General features: G+C 31.6%; 1 protein-coding gene across 1 annotated transcript in view; it reads left to right on the top strand.

Annotated features, from left to right (window-relative positions):
- The first annotated feature begins 616 nt into the window (after window positions 1–616).
- Window positions 617–10226, top strand: part of LOC145271148 (uncharacterized) — a 127942-nt gene continuing 118332 nt past the window's right edge. The window contains exon 1 of the mRNA XM_080126685.1: window positions 617–779. The gene's annotated coding sequence lies outside the window, so the exon portion shown is untranslated. The remainder of the gene's footprint in view (window positions 780–10226) is intronic.

The following is a 10226-nucleotide window of genomic DNA, read 5'->3' as shown; positions in this document are numbered from 1 at the left end:
TCTTTACGAATCCTGTTGGGTAGAGAGAACACCTCTGTTTTCTGCTCCGCCTGTTATTCTGAGTAGAAACCGCTTTTTAGGAGATGTTCGCAGCACAGCTTGTTTTTATATAGTGCCCCTCCTTTCGGGAGTTCATCACCTCGCTGCCCAGACGAGAGCTTTTTCCGGTGGAACCTCTTTTTTTTTTCTTTTTTTTATTTTACTTTCCAGTTTAATGGCGAACGAACAGTCACCAGCAAGTGGTCTGCACCGACAGGAAGATGAGTATAGTATCACCCTTTCTTCTTTTTATTTCGATTTCAGTCTTTGTGATTTGATAATTTAATTTAACTGTTTCCATTGTTCCAGCTTTCACACAGCAGTAGATTATCAACACTATAAATATCATCTCTTTTTTATAGATTGGAACAAGCAATGAAACCTAGCAGCATCACCGTTCCTGTCTGCCACATGTCTTGTGCACTTTGAATCCAGTATTTCTTTCTTTGCGTTCAAGCACATCTGGGTACAATCAAACTGCGTATGATGTATGTCTATCTGTTTCTTCCAACATTAGCATCTCAAAGTCTTGGCAGCAATCATTGTCATAGAAGTAGAGTAAGTATTCTTTTCTTTCCTTCTGTGTGTATATTTTTGTAATTTCAGGTACTCCCCTTGATCATGGTGGAATTCTACTATCAGCTATTGTTAGAATTATGTGCATTGGAAAAAACAACTGAATCCAGCAGCATCACCTATCCTAGCTGCCACATGTTTCCTGTAGTTACAGAAGTCCTCAAGTAAGTGTTTCTTTCTTTGTGTACATGCACATCTGGGTACAATCAAATTCTAAACTATTAGCTTTATTTAAATGAATGCAGTTCTGCTTGTATTTCTTCTCATCAGCTAACTTATGCAACTACAAAAAAAAAAAAGTAGTACATGGGTGTTTGGTCATAACCAGAAAGTTAAATATATCATTAAAAAAAAAGTTTTTAAATTATTAAAAAAAAGAAGTTTTTAAATTATTAAAAGGAAAAAAATCATCACAGTAAAAATTATATATATGTAACAAAGAACACAAACAAAAATGAAATTGCCATGAGTTTCAGCAAGAAGCAGAAAAGAGAAAAAGTGGAGATAACACCTGGGAAGTAACAGGTAAGAATTTTCTTTATTTCTTATCTCAACTAGCATATAGATTTTTTTCAAATATACATTAAAAAAATTACCCAAGTCAAACAATTGATGGAAAAACTAAGCATTAAAGTTCAATTAAGCATAAAAAAAAATAAATTCTAATAATTATGTAATCTATATACAAATTGTCTCCCTTGAATATATATATATACATATTCAAGGGAGACCATTGGTATATAGATCACATAATAATTAGAAGTTATTTTTTTAATTGAAATATATATATATATATATTCAAGGGAGACAATTTGTATATATATCATATAATTATTTGAAGTTATTTTTTAATTCAAATATATATATATATATATATTTATTTATTTATTTCAATTAAAAAAATAACTTCTAATAATTGTTATCTGTATTCACATAGTCTTCCTTGAATATATATATATATTCAAGGGAGACAATTTGTATAAAGATCACATAATTATTAGAAGTTATTTTTTTTAATTGAAATAAATAAATATATATATATATTCAAGGGAGACAATTTGTATAAAGATCAGATAATTATTAGATTTTTGTTTTTTAATTGAAATAAATATATTTATATATATATATGTATATATATATATATATATATATATATATATTATACTAGCATGGGTTACTGGCGTAGCCCCGGTGTTTAGCGGTGTATGCTGCCCCCCTCCCCAACCAAAAAAAAAAGCAGAGAAACGGTTAATTTTTTAAAACCTGACCCCTATTATGAACCCTTAAAATTTATTGTTTGGGGCTCCAACGGAGATATTAAGTTAGATCCATGTCCAAGGAACCTATATGTAAAATTTCAAGTATTTAGACCCATAATTGTCGGAGGAGATTTGTAGGGTTCTCAAAGGCCAAATCATTGAAGTTTGACCCCTCAATCGCCAAATTTCTGTCCAAGTACCAATCACATAGATTTTCCAAAATCTCAGTACCCTTTTTCTCAAAATTTGGAATATGTAGACTAAAATTGACAGAGAAATGTACACACAGACAGACATATTCAATTCTATAGATAGATAGATAGATAAATAATGAGAGACAGAAAGATAAATATATACAATGATTAATGAATTAGTAGAGATAGTTGTTAAATTTTTGGAAATATGTATGGCAATTTGATGGTAAGACTTAGAGCTAACTGTTAATATTTAAAATATATACACAGAAATTCAAATGACAGGACTTATATGTAGAGTGCTCAATACATCAGTAGAGCAAGGTAATAAGTTAAAAAAAAATTCATACGTCAATTTAGATAACCACAATTTTTTTGGTATTCTTGTGTGAATATGACATAATGTAATATAAATTTTAATAATTTTATTCTAAATGTTATGATTCTCAATGAAAAATCAAAAATGTCAATATATATATATATATATATATATACATATATATACATATATATATATTTCAATAAAAAGAAAAACTTCTAATAATTATGTCATCTATATAACAATTGTCTCCCTTGAACATATATAGATTATATATATATAAAATATATATATTTATATATATATATATATATATATATTTATTAAAAAAAATAACTTCTAATAATTATGTGATCTATATTAAAATTGTCTCCCTTGAATATATATATATATATATATATATATATATATTTATTTCAATAAAAAAAATAAGGTCTAATAATTATGTGATCTATTTAAATAATTGTCTCCCTTGAATATATATATATATATATATATATATATATATTTCAATTAAAAAAATTACTTCTAATAATTATGTGATCCATATACAAATTGTCTCCCTTTTTCTTAGCACTATTTAAAGTGTAATTATTAAGTACAAATCTAAATAAAATGTCTTTATTGCTCTATGTCTAATTGAGCACTCTTATATAACTCTAGTTTAATCTTAATGTTTACTTATCCTGTAATAAATAAACGTTTTATAATATCAGCTCTGTCTAGTTTTGAGCACTATTTTAAAGTGTTATTATTAAGTAAAAATCTTAATAACATGACTTTATTGCTCTATGTCTCATTGATTTAATTGAAATATATATATATATATATATATATATATATATTTACTTCAATTAATAAAAATAACTTCTAATTATTATATGATCTATATCAAATTGTCTCCCTTGAATATATATATATTTATTTATTTCAATAAAAAAAAACTTCTAATAATTATGTGATCTATATACAAATTGTCTCCCTTGAATATATATATATATATATATATATATAGATTATATATATATATATATATATATATGTATTTCAATTAAAAAAATAACTTCTAATAATTATGTGATTTATATATTTACCAATGATTCTTGCATGTGCTCCATAGTTTTATATAGCTGTGTAGTAAATTTAAAAATTGCTTTGTTTGATTATACAAGACGATTTTACTTTAAGAGTGCTCAATGCATTTATAGAGCTTTGTAGTAAGAGTTGGAAACATTTTGGCAATTATTTTAGACAAATCTACTTCCAGAGTGCTCAATATATTAGTAGAGCTAAATAAAACATTTGAGAAACAGATATGGCATTTCAACTGCATAAATTTATTTTGACAGAGTTCAATACATTAGTAGAGCTAAATATAGACTTTCAAAAAACATGTATGGCAATTCAGCTACACACATATACTTAAGAGTGCTCAATACATTAGTAGACGAAAGAATAAAATTCAGAAAACATGAAGAGCTCTGCAGTATGTTTTGAAAACCTAAATGTCAATATGTAAGTATAGATATACTGTAAGTGTTTAATATATATATATATATATATATATATATATATATATATATATATATATATATATATATATATATGACAAGTATTTAAAACAAGTTTCTTATTTGAGTGCCTAATATATTTGAGAGCTCTATGGTAACTTTATAAAACATATTTCAAAATTATGTTAGATAAATTGTCTTTGAGAGTGCTCATTTCTAAGTAGAGCTCTGTAGAAAATTTTTGAGACATGTTCAGCAATTTAAGTTCATATGAGTTAATAAATAGAGCTATATAGTGACTTGTGCAAACTTATATGGCACTTATCCTAGACAAGTTAACTCTTGTAGCTGTGCAATACGTAAGTAGAGTTCTGCATTAGTTTTGGGGTATGGTTCTCACTTTATTAGGGCAATAACTTGGACACATTATACTCTGGACAAATCCATTGAGGACAACCAAAGGTAACCTGTTTTTTCCACTCTGCTGAATAAGACTCATCCGTCTTGGTTCACTCTTGGGACATTAAAACAAAAAAGGTAAAGAATTAAAAAAAGAATGCAAAAATGTAAATGTCTTTGCAACTCATTCATTTTCACTTTCATAACACAAAAACATCTGTAAAAACTTGATACAAGAATGCACAAACAATAAAATACAAGTTTGCTGTCTTGGAATCTGAAATCAGTAGAAACTTCCCCTACTGAAATTCCTGCACACCTAAAAAAAAAAACAAAAAAAAAAAGAAAGAAAAAAGAATCCTTCCCAATGCAATACTTTTCAAGCAATTACAGTGTCAGACTTGGTACTGCAATGACTCTGTAAACTGAAAAAAATATACATAATAAAAAATGTTAAGCAAAATTGATTCATGTTAACACCTCTCCCAACACCACAGATTAACTACAAAAATACTTGATAAAGCAAAACACAATTACAAATGTGTATGAAAAAAATAAAAATAAAAAAAATAAAAAAAATCAACCAAGCAATGGCTCATGATTTCCTGGTGTTTGATGGAATGTGAGTAGGCATACAGCCTGGATAATTTTCCAAGGTAAGTGATGATATTCATCATTATTGTCTTTTTGGATTAGTTCAGATATATCTCATAACTATAATTGTTTTATGTATATATTTATATGTCTAGATGTTATGTGTGCTATTTGCATGTTCCCTATAGAAAAAAAGCTACATAAAATCTACAAGTGTATTCTGATGTAAAATTAACCAGTAAAAACAATGCTTGTGTTCCTGATATACCAACTATTTCTTATTAGCATATAAGTTGAATCATGAAATGTATCTCCCTTGCCTGTCTCTCTTTATACCTCTGTATTTATCTAGATCTGTCTATCTCCCTTTTCTTATTCTTTATCCCTATTCCCCGTCTTGCTATCCCAGGTAACAGTAGGCGTTGATGAGGCACATCCAGACGCCAACCTACACGGTGCAGAGAAAGGACAGAAAAAAAACTAAGTCCCGATGTGCCTAGCAGATTAGAAGGCATTTTGCTACGCCTACATGCACCCAACATGGCAGTAGGCGTCGATCGGGCACTTCCAGACACTTACTTACACTGTTTTGAACTTAGAAATTTCAATTGAATACTACTTGACATGTGTTGGTCTAGTAGCTCCTAATCTACCTATACCTACGTCCACCCCTGTTTGGACTTAGAAATTTTCAATTGAATACAATCTGAGAAGGCTTGGTCTATAGGATTCTCACCTATCTATACCTACATCCCCTCTTGTTTGGACTTAGAATTTTTTCAATTGAATACACGTTGAGAAGGCTTGGTCTATAGGATTCTAACCTATCTATACCTACATCCCCTCTTGTTTGGACTTAGAATTTTTTCAATTGAATACACGTTGAGAAGGCTTGGTCTATAGTATTCTCACCTATCTATACCTACATCCCCTCTTGTTTGGACTTAGAATTTTTTCAATTGAATACAATCTGAGAAGGCTTGGTCTATAGGATTCTAACCTATCTATACCTACATCCCCTCTTGTTTGGACTTAGAATATTTTCAATTGAATACGCATTGAGAAGGCTTGGTCTATAGGATTCTAACCTATCTATACCTACATCCCCTCTTGTTTGGACTTAGAATTTTTTCAATTGAATACACGTTGAGAAGGCTTGGTCTATAGGATTCTAACCTATCTATACCTACATCCCCTCTTGTTTGGACTTAGAATTTTTTCAATTGAATACAATCTGAGAAGGCTTGGTCTATAGGATTCTAACCTATCTATACCTACATCCCCTCTTGTTTGGACTTAGAATTTTTTCAATTGAATACACGTTGAGAAGGCTTGGTCTATAGGATTCTAACCTATCTATACCTACATCCCCTCTTGTTTGGACTTAGAATTTTTTCAATTGAATACACGTTGAGAAGGCTTGGTCTATAGGATTCTCACCTATCTATACCTACATCCCCTCTTGTTTGGACTTAGAATTTTTTCAATTGAATACACGTTGAGAAGGCTTGGTCTATAGGATTCTCACCTATCTATACCTACATCCCCTCTTGTTTGGACTTAGAATTTTTTCAATTGAATACAATCTGAGAAGGCTTGGTCTATAGGATTCTAACCTATCTATACCTACATCCCCTCTTGTTTGGACTTAGAATTTTTTCAATTGAATACACGTTGAGAAGGCTTGGTCTATAGGATTCTAACCTATCTATACCTACATCCCCTCTTGTTTGGACTTAGAATTTTTTCAATTGAATACACGTTGAGAAGGCTTGGTCTATAGGATTCTAACCTATCTATACCTACATCCCCTCTTGTTTGGACTCCGAATTTTTTCAATTGAATACAATCTGAGAAGGCTTGGTCTATAGGATTCTAACCTATCTATACCTACATCCCCTCTTGTTTGGACTTAGAATTTTTTCAATTGAATACAATCTGAGAAGGCTTGGTCTATAGGATTCTTACCTATCTATACCTACATCACCTCTTGTTTGGACTTAGAATTTTTTCAATTGAATACAATCTGAGAAGGCTTGGTCTATAGGATTCTAACCTATCTATACCTACATCCCCTCTTGTTTGGACTTAGAATTTTTTCAATTGAATACACGTTGAGAAGGCTTGGTCTATAGGATTCTTACCTATCTATACCTACATCCCCTCTTGTTTGCTTAGAATTTTTTCAATTGAATACACGTTGAGAAGGCTTGGTCTATAGGATTCTAACCTATCTATACCTACATCCCCTCTTGTTTGGACTTAGAATTTTTTCAATTGAATACAATCTGAGAAGGCTTGGTCTATAGGATTCTAACCTATCTATACCTACATCCCCTCTTGTTTGGACTTAGAATTTTTTCAATTGAATACAATCTGAGAAGGCTTGGTCTATAGGATTCTAACCTATCTATACCTACATCCCCTCTTTTTTGGACTTAGAATTTTTTCAATTGAATACAATCTGAGAAGGCTTGGTCTATAGGATTCTAACCTATCTATACCTACATCCCCTCTTGTTTGGACTTAGAATTTTTTCAATTGAATACACGTTGAGAAGGCTTGGTCTATAGGATTCTAACCTATCTATACCTACATCCCCTCTTGTTTGGACTTAGAATTTTTTCAATTGAATACACGTTGAGAAGGCTTGGTCTATAGGATTCTCACCTATCTATACCTACATCCCCTCTTGTTTGGACTTAGAATTTTTTCAATTGAATACACGTTGAGAAGGCTTGGTCTATAGGATTCTCACCTATCTATACCTACATCCCCTCTTGTTTGGACTTAGAATTTTTTCAATTGAATACAATCTGAGAAGGCTTGGTCTATAGGATTCTAACCTATCTATACCTACATCCCCTCTTGTTTGGACTTAGAATTTTTTCAATTGAATACACGTTGAGAAGGCTTGGTCTATAGGATTCTAACCTATCTATACCTACATCCCCTCTTGTTTGGACTTAGAATTTTTTCAATTGAATACACGTTGAGAAGGCTTGGTCTATAGGATTCTAACCTATCTATACCTACATCCCCTCTTGTTTGGACTTAGAATTTTTTCAATTGAATACAATCTGAGAAGGCTTGGTCTATAGGATTCTAACCTATCAATACCTACATCCCCTCTTGTTTGGACTCCGAATTTTTTCAATTGAATACAATCTGAGAAGGCTTGGTCTATAGGATTCTAACCTATCTACACCTACATCCCCTCTTGTTTGGACTCCGAATTTTTTCAATTGAATACAATCTGAGAAGGCTTGGTCTATAGGATTCTAACCTATCTATACCTACATCCCCTCTTGTTTGGACTCCGAATTTTTTCAATTGAATACAATCTGAGAAGGCTTGGTCTATAGGATTCTAACCTATCTATACCTACATCCCCTCTTGTTTGGACTTAGAATTTTTTCAATTGAATACAATCTGAGAAGGCTTGGTCTATAGGATTCTTACCTATCTATACCTACATCACCTCTTGTTTGGACTTAGAATTTTTTCAATTGAATACAATCTGAGAAGGCTTGGTCTATAGGATTCTAACCTATCTATACCTACATCCCCTCTTGTTTGGACTTAGAATTTTTTCAATTGAATACACGTTGAGAAGGCTTGGTCTATAGGATTCTTACCTATCTATACCTACATCCCCTCTTGTTTGCTTAGAATTTTTTCAATTGAATACACGTTGAGAAGGCTTGGTCTATAGGATTCTAACCTATCTATACCTACATCCCCTCTTGTTTGGACTTAGAATTTTTTCAATTGAATACAATCTGAGAAGGCTTGGTCTATAGGATTCTAACCTATCTATACCTACATCCCCTCTTGTTTGGACTTAGAATTTTTTCAATTGAATACAATCTGAGAAGGCTTGGTCTATAGGATTCTAACCTATCTATACCTACATCCCCTCTTGTTTGGACTTAGAATTTTTTCAATTGAATACAATCTGAGAAGGCTTGGTCTATAGGATTCTAACCTATCTATACCTACATCCCCTCTTGTTTGGACTTAGAATTTTTTCAATTGAATACAATCTGAGAAGGCTTGGTCTATAGGATTCTAACCTATCTATACCTACATCCCCTCTTGTTTGGACTTAGAATTTTTTCAATTGAATACAATCTGAGAAGGCTTGGTCTATAGGATTCTAACCTATCAATACCAACATCCCCTCTTGTTTGGACTTAGAATTTTTTCAATTGAATACACGTTGAGAAGGCTTGGTCTATAGGATTCTAACCTATCTATACCTACATCCCCTCTTGTTTGGACTTAGAATTTTTTCAATTGAATACAATCTGAGAAGGCTTGGTCTATAGGATTCTAACCTATCTATACCTACATCCCCTCTTGTTTGGACTTAGAATTTTTTCAATTGAATACAATCTGAGAAGGCTTGGTCTATAGGATTCTAACCTATCTATACCTACATCCCCTCTTGTTTGGACTTAGAATTTTTTCAATTGAATACAATCTGAGAAGGCTTGGTCTATAGGATTCTAACCTATCTATACCTACATCCCCTCTTGTTTGGACTTAGAATTTTTTCAATTGAATACAATCTGAGAAGGCTTGGTCTATAGGATTCTTACCTATCTATACCTACATCCCCTCTTGTTTGGACTCCGAATTTTTTCAATTGAATACAATCTGAGAAGGCTTGGTCTATAGGATTCTTACCTATCTATACCTACATCCCCTCTTGTTTGGACTTAGAATTTTTTCAATTGAATACACGTTGAGAAGGCTTGGTCTATAGGATTATAACCTATCTATACCTACATCCCCTCTTGTTTGGACTTAGAATTTTTTCAATTGAATACATGTTGAGAAGGCTTGGTCTATAGGATTCTAACCTATCTATACCTACATCCCCTCTTGTTTGGACTTAGAATTTTTTCAATTGAATACAATCTGAGAAGGCTTGGTCTATAGGATTCTAACCTATCTATACCTACATCCCCTCTTGTTTGGACTTAGAATTTTTTCAATTGAATACACGTTGAGAAGGCTTGGTCTATAGGATTCTAACCTATCTATACCTACATCCCCTCTTGTTTGGACTTAGAATTTTTTCAATTGAATACAATCTGAGAAGGCTTGGTCTATAGGATTCTAACCTATCTATACCTACACCCCTCTTGTTTGGACTTAGAATTTTTTCAATTGAATACAATCTGAGAAGGTTTGGTCTATAGGATTCTAACCTATCTATACCTACATCCCCTCTTGTTTGGACTTAGAATTTTTTCAATTGAATACACATTGAGAAGGCTTGGTCTATAGGATTCTTACCTATCTATACCTACATCCCCTCTTGTTT

The sequence above is a fragment of the Euprymna scolopes genome, chromosome 46, assembly GCF_053919585.1.
Source record: "Euprymna scolopes isolate OS-2025 chromosome 46, ASM5391958v1, whole genome shotgun sequence".
Taxonomy (NCBI): Eukaryota; Metazoa; Mollusca; class Cephalopoda; order Sepiida; family Sepiolidae; genus Euprymna; species Euprymna scolopes.
Note: the sequence above shows the minus strand (reverse complement) of the source record. Positions and strands in the feature narration are given on the sequence as shown.